The 19,576-nt window shown below is 42.5% G+C and overlaps 1 protein-coding gene across 1 annotated transcript in view; it reads right to left on the bottom strand.

The window, feature by feature from the left end:
- TNC (tenascin C) overlaps positions 1–19,344 on the bottom strand; it is an 87,630-nt gene extending 68,286 nt beyond the window's left edge. Inside the window, exon 1 of the mRNA XM_054584908.1 lies at positions 19,304–19,344. The gene's annotated coding sequence lies outside the window, so the exon portion shown is untranslated. The remainder of the gene's footprint in view (positions 1–19,303) is intronic.
- Between the last annotated feature and the right edge of the window lie 232 nt (positions 19,345–19,576).

The raw sequence follows: 19,576 nt of genomic DNA, 5'->3' as shown, positions 1-19,576 counted from the left end.
GGGCTACTTCATATGGCTCGAATTAGAGGCTATGTAACATTGCTTCCCTGAGCCTCAATTTTTTTAATTTGTAAAATGGCAACACTAATAGCAATTCCACAATAAAGTTCTTTCAACGGCAAGTGAGAGAAAATGAGATTATCCACGGGAATATTTAGGACAGTGCCCAATTGGAAGTTGATCTTAGTAACCGGTGTCTGGTGTTATTGCGTGAGCTGTGCCTTTTGTTTGCAGAAGACATTGAAGGCTAGTCTCTGGAGGATGAGGAATTCCTAAGGAGATTTCGGGGAAGTCCTTAAGACCAGGGAGAACCTGAAATCCTGAGGAGAGGAAAGAGGCTATGGCCACAGTCCAAGTTTCCTCTAGCCTATCTATTCTAATTCAGTAGCAAGAAAATCCAGCCCAGAAGCCCGGGGTGGAGCTCTTTCGCAAGGGAGGTTAGCCCCTGGCCAAGCAACAGCTCTGCTCCTGGGATGGCTGTCCCTGCCACTCGGCCAGGGCTTTCTCCAGAATAGGCTGCCTGTGGTTTAATCTTTCAAGACATTGCTCCTGACGGGAAACATTTGGCTCAGATTTTCAGCACTTTCCACAGACACAGACAGACATCAGGTCATACAGTAGAATCAAAATCAGACTGGAGCAGGGCTTAGAAGCAACTGTAGGAGGTCACTGACCCCAGGAGTGGCAGAGCTGGGGCACCCACACACGTGCTTCCAGGGGTTAGAGATTTCTAATCCACACCAACGTGCTTCTGCGGAGCCCCACTTCAGAACTGGTAGGAGTGCATTGCTCCAGGCAGCCACACCCAGTAGAGTAGAGGGAGTACAGGACAGGAAAGAGCAGAACTGAAACACCCAGAGAGGGCCACCAGCTAATTAGTGGTAAAGCTGATATGAAAGCCATAGACACTGCCTTTTGACCAAGAAATATGATTGAGGTTTATCTCTTTCCCCAGATCACTGAGAAAGCTTCAAAATTAAGTGCATGTGAAAGGCTTCTAGTAATTCTTAGTCTGAGGTCAATTTAAGGGTCCCCAGAGAGAAATGTGAGCAGTGGGATTTCAGAGAACATCTGTGTTGAGAGATTTCCAGATTTCTTAGTCCTATAGCATTTCTTCAATTTTCCATCTGTCATCCACCCCTCCATCTGCTCACCTACCTAACTATCCATCATTTCAGTACATATTTATTTAATACTTACCATGTGCCAAGTCCCACATTAGGTATGAGGGATACAACAATAAAAATAGGCATATTCTCTATAATCATAAAGCTTACAGTTTTCTTCTGAAAGCTGACAAAATCAAATTGTTTTTAAATCCACATATTTTGGATTTCATGTTTGTGATATTCTTAAGGGTCACTATAGATGGGGAGCATGGTGCACGCTCCCAAGCCGGCAACATGAGTTAAAATGTTAAGATTATTTTAAGAGTGACTTGCTATTGACTTACTATGTGCCGCACAGTATGCTGGGTGCTGGGGAGACTGGGCCAGTAAAGACCTGTTGTCTGATTCCAGAAATCTCAGAAACTAGGACATACGCAAGCAAGTTTCAGCAACATTCAGTGCTGGTCTGAATGACCAGAGTCTATGGTAAGCACTTTAAATTTTCCATTTCAAATTCTCACAAAATGATATAAAGCAGGGTCTTTATTCTAATTTTATAAATGAGAAAACTGAGGCATAGAATAATTAAGTACCTTGTGCAAGTTCAGGTATCTATTAAGCAGCAGAGTTGAGATTTGAATGCAGACTCATCTGAGTCATTTCTTTATTATGGATGTATATCTTCCTCTTTTAGAAAAGAAGCAAACTATCTTGTATTTATGTTAGACTAAGCAGTTAGTGTGTGTACAGTTAGTCCTTATATAGTTAGAATGCATACAGTTAGGCTATTTGTAGACTGTAAACTCCATAAAAGCAGGAACTATATCTGAGTCATTCATCTCTCAATACCCAACACCCAGCCTATGTCTAGAACATAGTAAATTCACATATACTGATATTGAATAATATAAAGCTGAATATATTTCTTGATTTGAAATTATATACAGCAGGTGCTCATATTCATGAAATTAATGAAGGAACACATACTTTTATTTTCCTAATGGCCCTAATAGTAATTAGTTCTTCTGTGATTTCTTTTAAAGCAAGACACATCAAGGAATTCATCATAGCCATGCTCCTGGAATTAGTTCTTTTTTTTTTTATCCTTACCCAAGGACTTTTTTTTTTTTTTTTAATTACTCTTAGAGAGGAAGGGAGGGAGGGAAGCAGGAAGGTAGGAAGTGAGATATACATATATAGAGAGAGATTGATGGAAGAGAGGAACATCAATTGGTTGCCCCCTCTATGCTCCCTAAACTGGGATTGAACTCACAACTTAGGTAAGGGACCTGACTGGGGATCGAACCTGCAACCTTTCAGTTTGGTGTTTGGGATGATGCTCCAATCAACTGACTGGCCAGGGCTTAGAATTAGTTCATTTTTACTCCTTCAGCTATTCGATGACCATGTGCTATGTGCCAGACACCATTTGAAACACAGGGGTTATAAAAGAAGGCAAGACAGACCAGGCTCCTTACCATGAGATTCTAGTCAATATCCCAAGGGTTCTTGAGCAATAGTTATGGTTCTGCCAATCAATCACTCAGGTGACTTGGGGCTAGTCACATCCACTCCTCTGTAAAATAAGCAATTTTTTGTGTGCCTCCAATTCTAGCATCCCTTTGGTTCTAGTTACCTGCGGTCCATTGCTAATTCAGTAATATTTCTGCCCAACTTAATTTTGGATTTTATTTTAGACCCATGTGCAATGGTCAATACTAAGTACAAGCCCCATCCCCCAATACTGAGTGTATCTTTCTCAGTTGTTTGGATTATGCATTGGCAGTGATTCGTGGCTTCCTCTCTCCCACCCACCCAAAAGAAGTTTCATTACCATGCAAATTAAGCCCACAAATCTTAATTCATGAAATAGTTCCATCCAGACACAATACCGAGATTCATATTTGTGGTTTAGTGCACCTAAGAAAAGCTCAGATGGAATATGACTAGACCCATTGATACATTCAGACCACAAAAATGCCCTGGTATGGTCTGGTTTCAATATTTGAAATAAAAATTCTTCAGAGCACTTGCTTTTCCTCGTCTATTTCTTGCCGAGACAGAAAAGAAAATAAAAAGGGTTCTGACCAAGTGGCAACAATATGGGTTCCTGAAAAATTCTGGAAAAATCTTCAAAAATAGATTTTAATTCATTTCCCAGTGGAACAATGACCTCCTCTGTTTTGGCCTTCATCCAGAATTGTAAGAAATCTAGTCAGCCCTCTCACAAGTATTAGAAAGTGGGTTCTTCAGCCAACAGTAAAAAACTAAACAGATTTATCTAGGTAGGACAGATTACATGGACACATAACTCTAGAGATTTTCTGAAAACAGCTCTGTGACACAGTGGCCTTTTAAGCTGTTATCCGTCAGTCGCCCAGTGCCGAAGATGTAGACCTGAAAAGACTTTGAAAAGCCTTAAAGAGGCACTGTAACGGGAGAGAGAAGAACATAGCTTTTACAGGAAGACCTGAGATTAAATTCTGTTTACCTCCCTTGGACAAAGTCCTGTGACTTTTCTGAACTATGGCTTCTTCACCTGTAAAATAGAGATCTCTCCAGGGTTGCTGGAAACAGTGAATGGGATGATGGATTATATAAGCCTGGAATATTAACAACGAATGCTAACTAAACATTAGTGTCTATTTTCTTTTTCTCTCCTTTCCCTTCTTGTCCTCCCCTATGAGGATGCTCTGCAACATCAACTACATTTTTAAAAATAGACCATAATATTGTAGAGGTTCATGTATTGGTTAAGAGGTTAGGTTGGTTAAGGATGACAATTAAGTTTCAGTTCATGTATCAACTTCACTTAGCTGATATGGCTCCTAGAGCTTTGTTCAGAAAGATTCTTTGTCCATGTTTGGACTCCAGAGGGGGAAATGTTGTGATGGATTAGCAATGTCTGCCATGGGTACAGAAGCTGGGAGGGTTGATGTGTGTGCCAAATATTCAGCATAGCAAAATTAGATAGCTTTGGCAATCGTTTCCAACTGAATGCGCTGTTATTCCAGTGAATGGAATGCTGCTTGACTGAGGCCTCTGTCAGAGGGAGCCAGATGGAGTCATCAACAATTATAAAGGCCTGTATGGATCAAGTTCAATAAAGTATGATGCATTTTGATAAAAGCTGACTGGAAGAGGGAAACTGGACTTTTGGGGAAAGCTAAGACTACGCCAGTAACTGATTTGTGTGATCCCAGGCAAGGCAGCCATACTTTCATCATCTACATTTTCTTTTGCAAAAGGAGGCCATTTGAATGCTGCAGTAATAGCTAACATTGATTGAACACACCTGTGCCAGGGATCTAACGTGGATTATCTCATTGAATCCTCTCCGAGACCTCTGAGGGAGCTGCCTTTACTTTTCCCAGTTTACAGATGAGGAAATGGAGGCTCACACAGCCCAAGGTCATGTGTCTAGAAAGGGGGAAGAGGAATGGAATTCTGGTGGATTGATTCATGAGCCAGAGGCCTCTTTCCTACCCACCAGCCTTGCTGCTGTCCTTTAATGATGTTAACGGGTGGTTTTGTGTGACCAAGTTAGGACTAACTTCAAAAGGACCCCGTGATCAGGGTCCAGAATAAATATTAGCCATGACTTGCAAAGAGAGCAGGAAGAGCTGCACATAAGCCTGAAATATAGAGATATTTCTAACTCTTGACTTTGAATTAATTTAGCTTTTTAAGTGGCATTTTCTAAAGTGTAATCTACAACCTGCTGACAGGTATTAATGGAAGGGAAACAATTTCCTAATTAAACATCCTTGGCAATTGCTATTTTAAAACCAAATGCTCTTTGAAACCAAACAAATTACACAGCTTTTGGGGTTTTGCAGGGTCTTAAAGTGTTTGTGTTCATTGGAAATCTCCAAGAAAGGGAGGGTTTATAGAGTGTTTTCCAAACTTACTTGGTTATTTTGTGTTTGAAGTATGTCACAGGATTAGGTTTGATAGCACACAATGGAGAACAACCCCTAGATCCTTTCTCTTTTCATCTCCTTATACAGGGTGGGGCAAAAGTAGGTTTATAGCTATTCATATGGAAAATAATACAATAATAAATAATAATGCAGAAATAAATGGTGTTTTGCATACTTATAACAGTAAATCCACTCTTGCTCAGCCCTGTATATTGACAGTAGTAATGATATGCCTATGAGGGGTCTGTGGCTAAGTGTGAAGCTTCAGGATGGAGGATCTCTAGTAATTTAAAGTAAGATTGAAGCAAAGAGTTTAACATTTACCTGTGACTGACACTTCACAAATGCCATTTAGTTGGGATACCAAACTTATGAAGAAAAGTCATTGTTCAATTTAAAGAACTAATATTTATACAATAAATATTTATACAATAAATATCAGAGAGTAAATACAACATCATTGATGTACGTAGAGTTGTTAGATTTGTTAGATTCCTCAAATGAGACCTCTTGGAAGAATAGTGTTGGGGAGTTGATGTGTACATGACTGTTTTATTTACATTTTTAACTTGAAGGGAGGCACAAAGCCAAATGTACTATATGTCTTGGGCAAATCTTTAAAGTCCCTGGAAACAGCTAAATCTCCTTGTGTCTGGCCTGGAGAGAAAGTGAGTAAGTGAGAGAAAGATAAAGTAAGAAGTAGCAGACAGGGGAGCTTAACCTACTCTTCTTTCTAGAAAATTGGGCCTCATTCTATATACTGTCTGGAAAAAAAAACAACCCTATGGCTTTCAAGAAATTAGTCAAAGCACGATAGCATTTCTGAGGGGCTAGACATTACAACTTTGATTTCTGAAAGAATGGATTTATAAGAACAAATAAATAAGATCCAAGATGGCAGTAAAATAGGTGGAAGCTACAATAACCTTCTCCCAGGAACAAACAGAAGTTAGAACTAAATGGAAAAATCATCCTGAATAACCAGCTGAAGACTACCTAGAGAGAAGCCTTACAACCAAGGACTTACAGAAGAAACCACACCACCACATTGAGACTCGTAGGAAGTGCAGAGGGCTGGCTGGGCTCCCATGGGTGGCAGCTGAAGTTCTGGAGGCATATTTCAGCAGCTAAATAACATGTTATTTAGCAATGGATTATCTCCTCAGGCAATGAAAACAAAATAAAAAATAAACAAATGGGACTACATCAAACTAAAAAGTTTTTGCACAACAAAGGAAACCATCCACAAAGTAAAAATAAAAACAACCCACTGAATGGGAGAACATATTTGCTAAACATAGTATCCAAAATTTATAAAAAACTTATAAAACTGAACACCAAAAAAAAACCCCAACAAAAAAACACAAACAGTTCAATGAAAAAAAGGGCAAAGGACCTGAATAGGTACTTCTCCAAAAAGGACATATAGATGGCCAATAGACATATGAAAAGATGCTCAATGTCACTAATTATCAGAGAAATACAAATTAAAACCATAATGGAATATCACCTCTTAACTACCAGAATGGCTGTCACCAATAAATCAACAAACAACAAGTGGTGATGAGGATCCTGAGAAAGGGGAACACTTTTGCACCATTGGTGGAATGCAGATTGGTGTAGCCACTGTAGAAAACACTATGGAGTTACCTCAAAAAATTAGGAATATAACTGCCTTATGACCCAGCACATCTAGGAATTTATCCAAAGAAAACTGAAACACTAACTCAAAAGAATATATGCACCATATATTCATTGCAGCATTATTTACAATAGCCAAGATTTGGAAGCAGCCTGAGTGTCCACCAGTACATGAGTGGATAAAACAATTACAGTACATTTATACAATGGAATACTACTTAGCCTTAATAAAGAAGAAAATTTTGCCTCAGCTGGTGTGGCTCAGTGGATTGAGCGCCAGATCATTGCAGCTTTGATTCCCAGGGTTGCTGGTTTGATTCCCAGTCTAGGGCACATGCCTGGGTGGCAGGTCAGGTCCCCAGTAGGGGGTGCATGAGAAGCAACCACCCATTGATGGTTCTCTTCCTTTTTCACCCTCCTTTCCCCTCTCTCTAAAAATAAATAAATAAAATGTTGGGTTGTTTTTTTTTTTTTTTTTAAAGGAAGAGTTTTAACCCTTGTAACAGCATGGAAGGACCTGGAGAACATTATGATAAGTGAAATAAGCCAATCAGAGAAAGACAAATACCATATGATTTCACTCATATGTGGAATCTAATGAACAAATGGAACTAGCAAGCAAAATATAGGCAGACTCATAGATAAAAAGGCTGACAGCTCTTAGGGGTGGGTTGGGAGGTAGAAGGAGTAAAAAAGAAGAACACATGGACACAGACAATAATGTGGTAATTGTGGAGGTGAGGAGGATGGGTGGAGGTAGAAGAGGGTATAAGTGGAATAAATGATAATGGGAAAAATATAATAAAATAAACTATTAAAAAGAAAAACAAATCAACAAATAAATATGGAAGGGGGAAAGTCCCTATAAGACAGGTTCATTCAATTTAGCATATGGCAGAAAATCAAGAAATTTGGCCTGAGAGAGATAGTGAAGGACAAAGTGGGAGGAGTCACACAAATGAATAATGGTTCTAGTATTCTTCTATGCTTCCTTCAGGTATATAGTTTGGCATGTTTTTGGAGAAGGACTTGCTAGATGCATATTTCTATTTCAATCTCTTTATATGTATAAGCATAGTAATACCCAACTTGCTAGGTTCTGGTGATTGAAAATTGTGTATATAAATTCAGTACACTGACTGGCAGGAGTCAGTAAACTTTTTTTAAGTGACCAGATACCAAATATTAAGTTTCAGTCAGATGGTCTCTGTCACAACTCAATTTTCCTATCGTAGAGGAAGTACCCATTGACACAACATAAATGAATGAGCAAGCCTGTGTTCCAATAAAACTTTATTTACAAAAATAGGCCACTACACATTACATGGTGACCCTTGCTCGAATCTAGTAGTTAGTTAATAAATGACAACTCGTCTTTAGTATAAAACCAAATGTAGATTGAACGAGACAAAAATGAAAGTAACCTTTTGTTAGAGCCTACTATACACCTGTATTGTGCCAAGCCTTACGCTAGATGTTTTTGTTATATATGCCATCATTTATCTTGTCATTTGTCATGGCAACCTGGTGAGAAAGGTATTATTATGCCTAATTAGAAGTTAAATTGATATTCGGGGAGGATTAGCAACTGGTCTTAGAGGGAGAGCCAGCTTTTGGAGTTTTAACTACAACACTGGGTTGACTCATCAAGCAACTGCCTGCAGTTTATATCAGGTGAAAACTTAAATCAGCACTGATTGGTAAAATGAAGGATTAGAGCCCTCCCAGACCCCTCCACCTTGCATTTCCTAGACCTTCAGCAGCAATCTGGTGGCTGTCCACATGTAAGCACTGAAATATTTGACCTCTGTCTTCCTCCCAGAGCTTCTGGTGGGAGCTCAAGTTTTATACACTTCCCCTTTGGAGAAGGCTTAAGCCAAGGCGTACTATTTGCAAGTGCTTATTAGCTTCTAGGAAGATGTTGGCAAGTTTCTTTTGGCCTGAGATGGGGTTCCAGAGTCTACTGAAGCCTGGCTCTACTCATTGATTATCTTAGCCAAAAAGAGATGTTAATTAGGGTGACAGCCTGCTTGTCTCTACCTCCAGTGCTGGGTTTTCCTGCTCTGGGCATGCCTGTTTTGGCCCAAATGGTTTGTTTGGCTTATTACTGGAGGTCTAGATGAAGGGGAGCAAATTTACAGTCCTTTTAAAATCTACAAAGCCTTGTGCTCCAGGGCAGAATTTACCAGACTATATCCTAAGATGTCATTAGGTAGATGTCCTGTGGAAAAGGTTATTTATGGTCAAAAAAGTGAGGGCATAATGGGTAAAACAAAGCTGAATAGATTAACAGCTATGGGATTTCTCAGATCATGAATTCTTCTACCCAAAAACTCCCATTGGCTTTTAATCACTCTCAGGATACAATCCTAATTCCTTGCCACTGCTTAAAGAACTCATTTCTTCATTTCATTCAGATCTCTGCTCAATGCTACCTCCACGTCCCACACTGTCTAAAAGAGGGCTCCTCATACCACCGTCATTGCCCATTCCCTTATGGTTTTTTATGTTTCTTCTTAGCAAATATCTACCTGAAATTGTACTATAACTTCATTTGATTCCTCTTCATTGTCTACCTTGTTCCACCATAAGGTAAGCTCCACAAATAAAAATATCTTACATATCTTGTTTTGTACTGTGTCTCCAGCTCTTAGAGCTATATATTGAGTGGACATAGGAACTATGAATTTCCAAGAACAGGACACAATGTCAAGTATTCTTCAAACTCTTTTGGTCACAGAACACTTTTTAAGGTGCATCTCATGAGTGTGCTGTTCCACAGTATGCACTTTTGGGAACTGCTTGTCCAGTGGAGTGTTACTCCCAAGAACCATTTCAACAACTGGTAACAACAATGACAATACAACATTTATATTGAGTGCCAGTTTCTGTGCTACACAATGCGCTTGCACTACATTGTTTAACAGTCACAATAACCTTATGAAGCAGGTGCTACTCTTTTCCCTTTCACATAGAGGAGAAAAATGAGACATCTTGGAGAAGTAACTTGGCCAAGATCAGATAACAAGCAGACAGCAAGATCTTGAACCCAGAACTTTTTTATGCTAAAGCCATACTTTTAGTTATTAGCCAGTCCTTCCTCTGGGTTGTTAATTTCTCTATGTCCTAAGATAGAGATATCTGCCTGCATTCCTTTCTTGAGCCCTTTCCTTCCTTCCACTAGTTGTAGACTGACCCTTCTCATAAAGTCCAGATTTTTCTCTTGTGACTCAGCCTCAAATCCCCAGACAGGTCTCCTCTGTCCTTGGTCCTGGTTTTTCAAACTCCCAGGCAGGGTTTGCTTTGATTCTGGGGGCCACCTCTGAAAGCAAGGACATTCCTTGAAATCTGTATCCTGAGATGGTTTCCTGTCCCAAGACTGTGCTGGCTTCCTCCTGTCACATATTGTGATATCACTGTACACGGCTGAGAGCCTAGAGGGCAAAGCAAGCATGAAAACAACTTCAAAGTCTGGGCTTTCCAAACAAACTCTGGTGAGGAAGGAGAAGTCCAAATCTGGAAAACAGCAAAGACTGCTGTCTGTTATTGAAAATTAATTTTATTCCAGTTGTACTCAATTACAGATAGAAAGGATATAGAACTCTCATTTCAAGAACATCATTGGCAGGAGACATTGACTTATGAGTGAACAGGCAATTCCAGAATGACATAGTAATCATAGAGAAATACATGGGGTGGAATGGGATGGCAGCAAAGGGTCATCTTGTCTACCTGGAGAAGGTGATTCCTGAGCTGAATTTTGAAAGGAGATTGTAAGTAAGTGAAAAGCATAGGAAAGGGCCTTCTAGCAAAGAGGAAATAGCATCTGGGAGGGCACACAAAGCATGAAATCGTTGGTTGGTACGGAGAGCATGAATTATAGCTGACGTACAGGTCTGTTTGGAGACCAGGAGCCATATCAGTGAAAACACTGAACACCAGACTGAGAATTTGAATTTTTCCTGTGGCCAGAAGAGAACCATTTGAAAACCTTCAGGTTTGGGAGGAATGTGCCTTCTACAGCCCAAGGCTGGTAGATGGGAGCCAGTGGGGAAACTGCTGCAGTGGTTCATCTGTGAGATGCCACAGCCCAATTGGGGTGATGATGGAGGGGATGAAGAGGCAGTGATTTAGTTGTCAAGACAGAAGAGTCCACAAGGTTTGGCGTATGGTAGGGTAGGAAAAAAATGTGGAAAGGGAGACAGAATTAATCCTGGAGTATAGTCTTCATTATATCTGCTAAGAGAGGAATAGGTTAGGGAGAAGGACACTGGATCAGTTTCAGTTTTGGTCACTTTGCATGTCATGCCTTTGAATGAAATACATTGAAGTCCTTGCCTTGGAAGATTGTGCCCTGGCATGATATTCAAGAGGAATCGTGGTTCCCTAATGAACTATAACATTTAATACAAAACACCTGGCTTCCCCTTATAAATGGATAGGAAGCTTAAATAAGACACAGCCTCCTTTAGTGGCTGCCATATTATTGATTGCTTACAACAGAAGTGCCGGTGTGTTGGACAAATTTGTCATTGATAAGTTGACAGAAATCATTGGAGTGTTGGTAGCAGTGGCAGGCAAATTCTGAGATGGTTCCCAATGATAAACTTCCTACTTTTCACATCCCATGTAATTCTCGCTCCTTGAGTGTGGGATGGTCTAGTGGCTTGCTTATAACCAATATAAAATATGGCTAAGGTGATGGCATGTCACTTGCATTATTAGGCTACACGAGACTGTGATACCCATCTTGCTTGCAGGTTCTCTCGCTTTCTTGTTGGCTTTGAGGAAGCAATTCAATGTTGGAGAGCCTCATGTGGAAGGAGGTGAGCGTCGCCTTGGGCCCACAGCCAGCAAGGAACTAAGGCCCTTAATCCAACAGCCCTGAAGGAACTGAATCAGCCCAACAGCCTCATGAGTGAGCTTGAAAGCTAATCATTCCCCACTTGAACTTTCAGATAAGACCTCAATCCTGGCCAACCCTGTGATTGTAGCCTCATGAGAGACCATGATGTAGAAAAGCCATGTGAGCTGTGCTTGGAATCTTGACCTACAGGAACTGTAACACAAAAAATGTGTGTTGTCTGAAGCTACCGTGTTTTGTGGTAATTTGTTATATAGCAGCAAGTAACTAATAAAGAGGACTCCTGGCTCCATATGTGCCAAAGTTATTCAAACAATAAAACTCTGTTAATGTTTCCTTTTTAAACAATCTATTAACTCTGACAATTTTTATATTGTCTATGGCTTCTAAGAGCAAGAGTCAAAACACCTAGGATTCAATCCTGACCCTGTTGCCAACTAGCATGAAATCTTAAACTTTTCCTTTCTATATGTCTCAGTTTCACCATCCTTAAAATAAGAGGAATTAAATGAGGCCACCAATTTACAAAACCCTTTTTTTGTTGTTACAGAACTCTTTTATTAAATGGCACTTTACGAGAAGGTTCAGTGTACAAAACAGATAAAAGTAGAGGTGTTGTAGCTGAAACAAGGCTGAGCCTCCCCATCTCTCCATGGCAGCACAGAAACCACCTTAGGGGGACCTTTTAAACAAGTTCCCAAGTCCCTGGCTTAGAGATTATTGATGATCCCTTGGGTTTCAACTCTCTATGCATTTGAGGTAGATTTTTTAAAACAACCTACATGTAAGTCAGATCAGTGATTTTCAACCAGTGTGCTACAAGAATTTTTAAAACGCGCAATACCTGACTATTTAGTCATTGTCAGATAAAAATGACAACAGTCAACACAACAGTAGCCCTCTTGTGTGAATGAATCAAAATTATATCTACTTTTTTTTTGTAGGATTGGCAAAAAATACACTTTTTTTGGTGTGCTGCAGAATTTTAGTGATTAGTTTATGTGTGCCAGGAGATGAGTTAGAAATCACTGAGTTAGATCACTGTTCTGTGACAGCTCTGAATCGAGCTACCTCGGTGTGACCATCCCAGGATGCAGAGCAAAGGTACCTCAGAGAGCAGGCCAGTCCCCTCTGGGGAAGCACTGCAGGTACATCTGCCCAACATGGGCCCATTTGACTTCCTGAGCACCCCATCTGGTGGCCTCTCTCTGTCGCTCCAAGCCCCTCTTCCCTGGGTGGAAAGTCCTGGCTTCCTTGTCTGGAAGCACTCACACATTTGAGTACTGATGTTGTCGTTGGGATTTTGTATCTTGGTGCCTACACTCTGGCTGGCAGGGAGCCCACTGTTGCTCTGGGCTCTCTTGTTCAGCCTGTAGTGTGTCGCTTCTGCAGTGAGGTGACGTGTGTCCGTGTTGCATGGCAGGTCTAGCAAAGTTCCCCAGTGCACCGCTATGAGCCAGGGTTCCCCTACGCTGCAATTGTAGGCTGAGTTTTGAACAAAAATATACTGTCTTGCACTCAGATTCACTCTCTGCTGTCTTTTTTCCTCATCACCTAGTACGGTTTTATCTCTGAACCCACCTGGGGGATGAAATTTGAGCTCCTATTCTTCCAAAGTATCCCTTTACCGAAAGTCCACTGTAGGAAAGTCCCTTATTTGTGTTAAGTATTTGCTCTCAGTACCAAACTACCCTTTAAAAATGTAAATATTTTTCTAGCAAGTCGCCTGCTGTCTCAAACCTCCTTTCTTTTTTAAAATTTTTGTTCAGTTATAGCTGTCCCACGTTTTCCCCATCGCCCACCCCTGACCTGTCCCGTCCCACGCCCACTCCCACAGCCAATCCTCCCCACTGTCCATGCCCAGGAGTCCTCTATTTGTGTTCCTTCTCTTGCCCCTTGTCCCAGGGGAATTATTTCCCTCTCCCTTCTCTCCCCCGCTCTGGTCACTATCAGTAGGTTTTTTATTTACACACACACACACGCACACACACACATAGCATCTAACCTCTTATGGAAAAAATGGGAATCATACCTGAGTGTTGAGTGGCACAAGTGAAAAAAAGCACAATTTGAGAAGTCAGGCCCTGGGGGGGACCCTAATCCACCACTTTCTACTTTATGCAGGTGACGGCATTTCTAGGCCTCAGTTCACTCATTGTAAAATAATACATGGTTGCTGGAGAATCAGAGAGTGAGGCACAGAAATGTTACTTTATACATCTATAAATTTATGAGTATCTTTGTTAAAATTTATCTGGCACCTGTACATGCTCCATAAATCACAGAACTCACTTAAGAAGCAAAGTGGTGCTGTACTATGGCTCCATTTCCTCTGGGACAGCAGAGAGTCCTTTGACAACACCCTCCCCAGAGCCTGATACCTGCCAGCGGGTAGCTTTGGAGATGAAGAGCTTCAGCAGACACAGTTCCTGCCTCGCTGATGTATTTGAGCTCAACAGCATGCAGTCAGGTGGAGGGGGGGCCCGTTCTCAATTCTGATGCATGGGGATCAGTCGGAGAGGCAGAGAACTCTGTGGGAACCAGGAAACGGGTGTGGAAGCCCGCCTGCCAGGCACGCAGCTTCACTGAGGCAGCACGTGCTTAGTATGAGCGTCCCTGCTTTCGGTCTCAGGCTGGGAGGACGGATGAAGTGTGAACCAGGCTTCACTCTCCTCCAGCTCAGAGCTCAGAAGAGGAAACACATTACGCCATACACTGTTTAATTAGTTTTCGCAGGAAGCGAAATCTGAAGGAACAAGTTGGAGATCGCAGCAGGGGCCATCCTGCTGAAGAGAATTCTAGGGTCTGGAAAACAAGCTTTTGACTCTTTCTTAGCTTTGCTGTGCCTAGCCCTGTCTGGTGTCAGAAGATGAATAGAATTATGGTGCTGAGCATGACTTGCTTACCATACTGGTTATAAACACTTGCTCGGGACTTGGAACTGGCTCTGAGTTCTGGTTCCAGCCAGACTATCTGTGTGGTGTTGGGGCAGCCACTTAAATCCTTACAGCCTCAGATTCCCCATGTTTAAACTGAGAGGGGCAATTATACTTGCAGAAACAATGGTGGGTGATTAAATGGCATAATGCCTGAAGATTACTCAGTAAACATTAGCTGTTACGATCATCTCTGAGGCCCCTCCTAGAAGAACTTTTTGGACTCATTCATGTAAGAAGTTAGTAGCAGCCAACTCACCTCCTGCAGGGTAAGAGTGGATCAGTGGGTAGTTCTGAAGCAAAGCCATCTGCTCAGAGCCTATGAAATGTTTCTGGCTCTTGACACAGGGTGTTTGGAGAGGGTTAAAGGGCCAACCAAAGCTATTTGTGTTACTATGGCTGCATATTTAAGGGCCTATGAATTTCAGGAAATTTCAAAAATTTGAGCTAACTTGGCACAAAATAATTATTTATCATTTTCACTAACAAATGGACTAAAAATACACATGGAAGAGATTTTCCATTCATAATCTACTTTTGGCATGAGTATTTTCCTTTTATTCACTAATGGAGGGTCAAAGAGAGTAATTAAGTGCCGAATTAGGTTGTTGCTAAAGTTAAGGAGAGGCTGGCATTAGGAGATAAGGGAAGAAGAAACAGAAAAATAATTTCTAGGCTTAACTTGAAAAAAAAAGAGGTCTGGTCACCAAGGTTATGACTTGGTAGGAACACAGACTTTTCTCCCAGGGGGGGCCACTGCTGTTTTTGCCTTGGATGCAATTATTGCGTGGAATTTGAAGGGGTTTTCCTCCTTGGAAAGGAGACACCATCTAATGTTTTCCAAGTGTTGAAGGTGTTCATCCTAGCATGGGATTAGATTCAAGGGGATTCCCTATAAACTTCTCAAAGTGAGAAGTGATTGAACCCTAACCCTTATCTCTGAGGCTACAAGAGAGTTTGTGGCTCAGAGCCTACAGCCCTTCCCTGATGGTGCGGGGGTGTACTACCCCAAGGCTGCACACCAATTAGCCCCTTTAGAAGCAGGTGCTCGTTTCACCTGGCTTTCAGAGAGGGCACAGGGACAGGGACAGCCCTGCTTTCCCAATCAGCTCCCACCTGTAGTACATGGCAATATGTGTGCCAACTTTTCTGCAATGAAAATGAGCAGTAATGACCTCATCGCTACCTCTCCTGTCATTCTTCTCTCTCCCGGGGCTGAAATTTGAACTTTTCTGTTTCCAGGCAGAGAAGTACCCTGCCATGAGTTGACCTTTTCTGAGCACCATGGAAAATGATATATGCTGGGCTATTCTGTAAAATCAATAGACAGCAATGCTGGTCAGGGGCTTCTCTACTGTCTTGGCCAATTACTGAGAGACAAGCATCGGTTAAGGCTCTGTAAGAGGTAAGCCCAGAGTGACTCCAGGAGACAGGCAACATAGTGGAAAGGAGAGGGTTTTAGTCAGAAGCTTTGGGTTTAAAGCCAACTCTGCTCCTCACTTATGGAAAACCCTCAGATGAGTCACTTAACTTCCCTGAGTTTCATTTTTTGTGGGGGAGGGGTCATAAAATGGAGCTAGTCATTCATAACTTACAGCATTAGGCTGTGAAGTATGTGAAACCATAGGCAAACCCTTCTATCACACATGTGATATGTAATCCGCATCATGAACTATTTTGAGTGTTTTACCATCACAAAGGGATTGCGTATTAAGAGTCAACTAAATATTTGTTACCTACTTTCAGCATTCCAAACTGACATGACTTCAGCGTGGAGGGACTTGTGTTTTGAGCTGGCTGGATTTTTTTTTCCTTGTGAGAAAGCATGATTGTGTGTCTAGAGAAACCCCGGGGTAGGGGAGAATACGTGTGCTGAGTTCTTTGTGAGCGTTAGAAAGGGTAGGATTAAGAGGGATGTGTTTTTCATTCTGTCAGCTTGAATTCCCTTTCCAAATTCCATTCTGGTTATATGATCAGGCTACCGCTGTATTTATGGGTGGCCACAGTCTGGCTGGAGGGGCAGATTTAGTCAGAGAGGAAGTTTATTTCTTCTAAAGGTAGTTCAAGAAGCAGCTGCATTCAGCAGGTACATGGCAAAATATGCTTCTGATGTGGGGATTAGAGGGACATGGGTCTGAAAAGTGGCTCCATCCCTCTGAATCCTAGAACTCAGGAAAATTCACTCATTCTCTCTGCTTTTCAAGCTATGTCTTTGTCTAATAGGTACGGTCCCTTTCTCAGAGACATGTGGCTATTTAGTGAGATGGTATACACAAAAGACCTCTAAGTTAGAGAGTAGGGTCTTCATGTTTTAGCTATTGTTATCATTAAGTTAATTAGAACGATCATCCTTCATTTAGCATTTTAAACTTCCCACATATATTCTTGTCAATTTTACTACTTGGGAAGCTGCTCTGACTTCCGTCAGAGCTGGCAATTTGGAGGGGCACAGGTCCTTGTCAAAGTGTAGGCTTTCACCCTACATACGCAGCGCCCGGCTTCATGATGTTTAATTGTGTTTTGTGAGTTCAAGATTCTGTGGAAATGCTCCAGAGGCTGAGGGGTGTAAGGTGAGCTTTGGATCCCCCACCCCAATTGCAACCCCATCGGTCCCATATTTACCTGCCACATGTTGGGGTTTTGCCCTCAGTTTCATTTAATGGATATTTTCACTGCTAAAAAGGTTTGGAAACCACCATTTTAGAACATTAATTGGTCTTGACAAGTCTTTGTAAGTTGATAAGCAATAAAACCAAGAGAAGCCTCCAATTTATTGAGCTCTTACTATGTGCCAGGGGCTGTGCTAGGGATTTGCCATGTAGTATCTCATCTGAGTGTCGCAAGAGCTGTATGAGATTGAGATTGTCCCCCTCTTTATATGGACGGCAAAGATGAGGGCTAAAAGGTCAGTCACTTCTTGGGAGTTAGAGAAACAGTTAGTGGGAAATGAGATAAGGAAACTAGGCTTTTCAATTGCAGCATAAAAAACTTTAGCAACTGTTAGGTTTGGGGGCACCCCTTTCAATCTTTATCTATTTCACACTGTGCAAGCCAATCGGAGAATATTTGTAGCATGCGCCCTCTTCTTCCTCCAAACACCATCACCTCCCTGCAACTCACAGGGTCAAAGTGCACTCACTCACAACTGCCGCAAAGGCTCCACACACCCTAATCCAGCAAACTTCCGCAGGTTTCTCTAGCCCTGAACAAACCTCTCCCCAGTCCTGTGCTGGGCTTGTCCTGTTGCAGGACAAGGCGGAAAGCTGGCTGGGTGGGCAGCAGGTTGCATTTCTCAAGCACACACGGGAAAGCTCCATAGAAAGTGAGGGGGGAGTCCACAAAAACCTGAGAAAAAAGTATTCCTTCTTCAAGTGGAGCGCCCTGCCTTGCTCTCCCCCTGGATGGAAAGCATTTCCAAAGACACCCGCGCTACCCGGCAGCATCGTACCTCACGGCTGACAGCTTTAGAATCTGCAAACGCCCAACCTCAAAACCTTGTGCACTCCAGAGTCAGAACCCGGTATTTACATCCAGCCCTAAGCGCTCCCTACTCTCCCAACCTGTGCCAACACAACCTCCTGCTGGCAAAACGCAGCCAAGACTCTGACCTGCCAGCCTGGTGAGACACCTCAGCCCTGGCAAGATGAAATAACAGGGAGTGGGACAGGTGGGTGAGGATCGCACAAGAAACGATCCAAAGTTGGCTAAGTGCCTCTTTTAACTTCCAAGGTGCTGGCAGTTTTTGGCAGTGCCAATAACGATCCAAACTTTCAGTTGTTGAGCAATCACTCGTTTTCGCTTTATAAAGACACCAGAAGTTATTGTGCCCATTTTGGAGAAGTGGGAACTGAGGCTCATTAGAGGTTGTGGTTGTGTGTTTTCATCAGGGTCACAGGTTTCGTGGCAGTGGCGGGGATAATAAAGGGATCCCCAGCTTCAAAACCTAAACTCTTAATCCCCTGCAGCTCCCATGAGAGAGGGGAACCCCTGTGTTCCTTCCACAGTCAGCCGAGGGATTTAGAATTCCCATCCCTGGGAACATTTGCTTCCTAGGGCTTTCTGCATTGAGAGGTGAGGAGGGAGAGATGGTTCTAGAAAGACATGAGATCCTGCTGGCTCTAAGCACCGCAAACATGCCCAGGTACTCAGCGCAAGGATCAGTGAATCAGGAGGCATCCACAGGGAGACCCCGCCCTACAGGATAGGCTGGTGTCCAGTGCTCTGGCCTCGCTCCGGCCTCGTAGCCTGCGGTCGTCACCTGGCCCTAGGTGTCACCTTCTGATTCCTGTCCCCAGCCCTCATCCCTTTCTATGTCTGACCACAAAGTGGATGTTGTGAAATGAGGGGATAGATAACCACATTGAAAACTGTAAGGTAAGGGCGGTTTAGATGTAAATTTTTGCTGTCCTCTCCAGGACAATCCTCTGTCGGGGTCCCCCATCCCACCCAGAGTGAGGCTCCGAGCACACTGCACTTTGCAAACTCCACTTCCCTAACCCTTGCAAAAAGATTCACAGGTGAATCAGCCAGGCAGGGAGTTAAGCGAATATTCTTATTTTTCCCTCTGAAGAACGGCACAGATAAAAACTTTCTTTTTTGTTTTTACAGAAAGTTCCTTGCATGTGTAACTATTCATAGAACTAGAACAAACAGACAAAACTCTCCAAGACTGGGAGGGAGCAAAAAGAAAACAGTCCAGGTGCACCCAGATCCTAGCGGCGCAGACCAAGTAAAAGTTTTGTGCTTAATGAAAATGCAACCCATTTTGGTACTAGGAAGGCTAACAGTATGTTATAATGATCTCTCGTGATCGGGGTGAAACAGACTTACCTTTCCGGAGTTGGAAAAGCCCTAGATCCTTGAATGAACCAGCTCCATGGACTCAGTACCTGGAAGTGAGCGGCAACAGCAGCGGGACTCCCAGGTGCACTGCCCCCCGGAGACACACCACCCCGCGCTGTCTGTCCCGGAGGAGGGGCTGTGTGTGTGTGTCTGCGCGGGAGAGCGTGGGACAGTAGGCAGGCTGTGGCCAGTGCAGCCAGCTTTGGCTGGCTTATATAGTGAGCTCCTTCCTCTGTAATGGGACGCCTCGCCTCCAGACAT

This window comes from Pteronotus mesoamericanus, unplaced genomic scaffold, assembly GCF_021234165.1.
Source record: "Pteronotus mesoamericanus isolate MK-2021 breed Mesoamerican mustached bat unplaced genomic scaffold, CSHL_Meso_final contig_78, whole genome shotgun sequence".
Taxonomy (NCBI): domain Eukaryota; kingdom Metazoa; phylum Chordata; class Mammalia; order Chiroptera; family Mormoopidae; genus Pteronotus; species Pteronotus mesoamericanus.
Note: the sequence above shows the minus strand (reverse complement) of the source record. Positions and strands in the feature narration are given on the sequence as shown.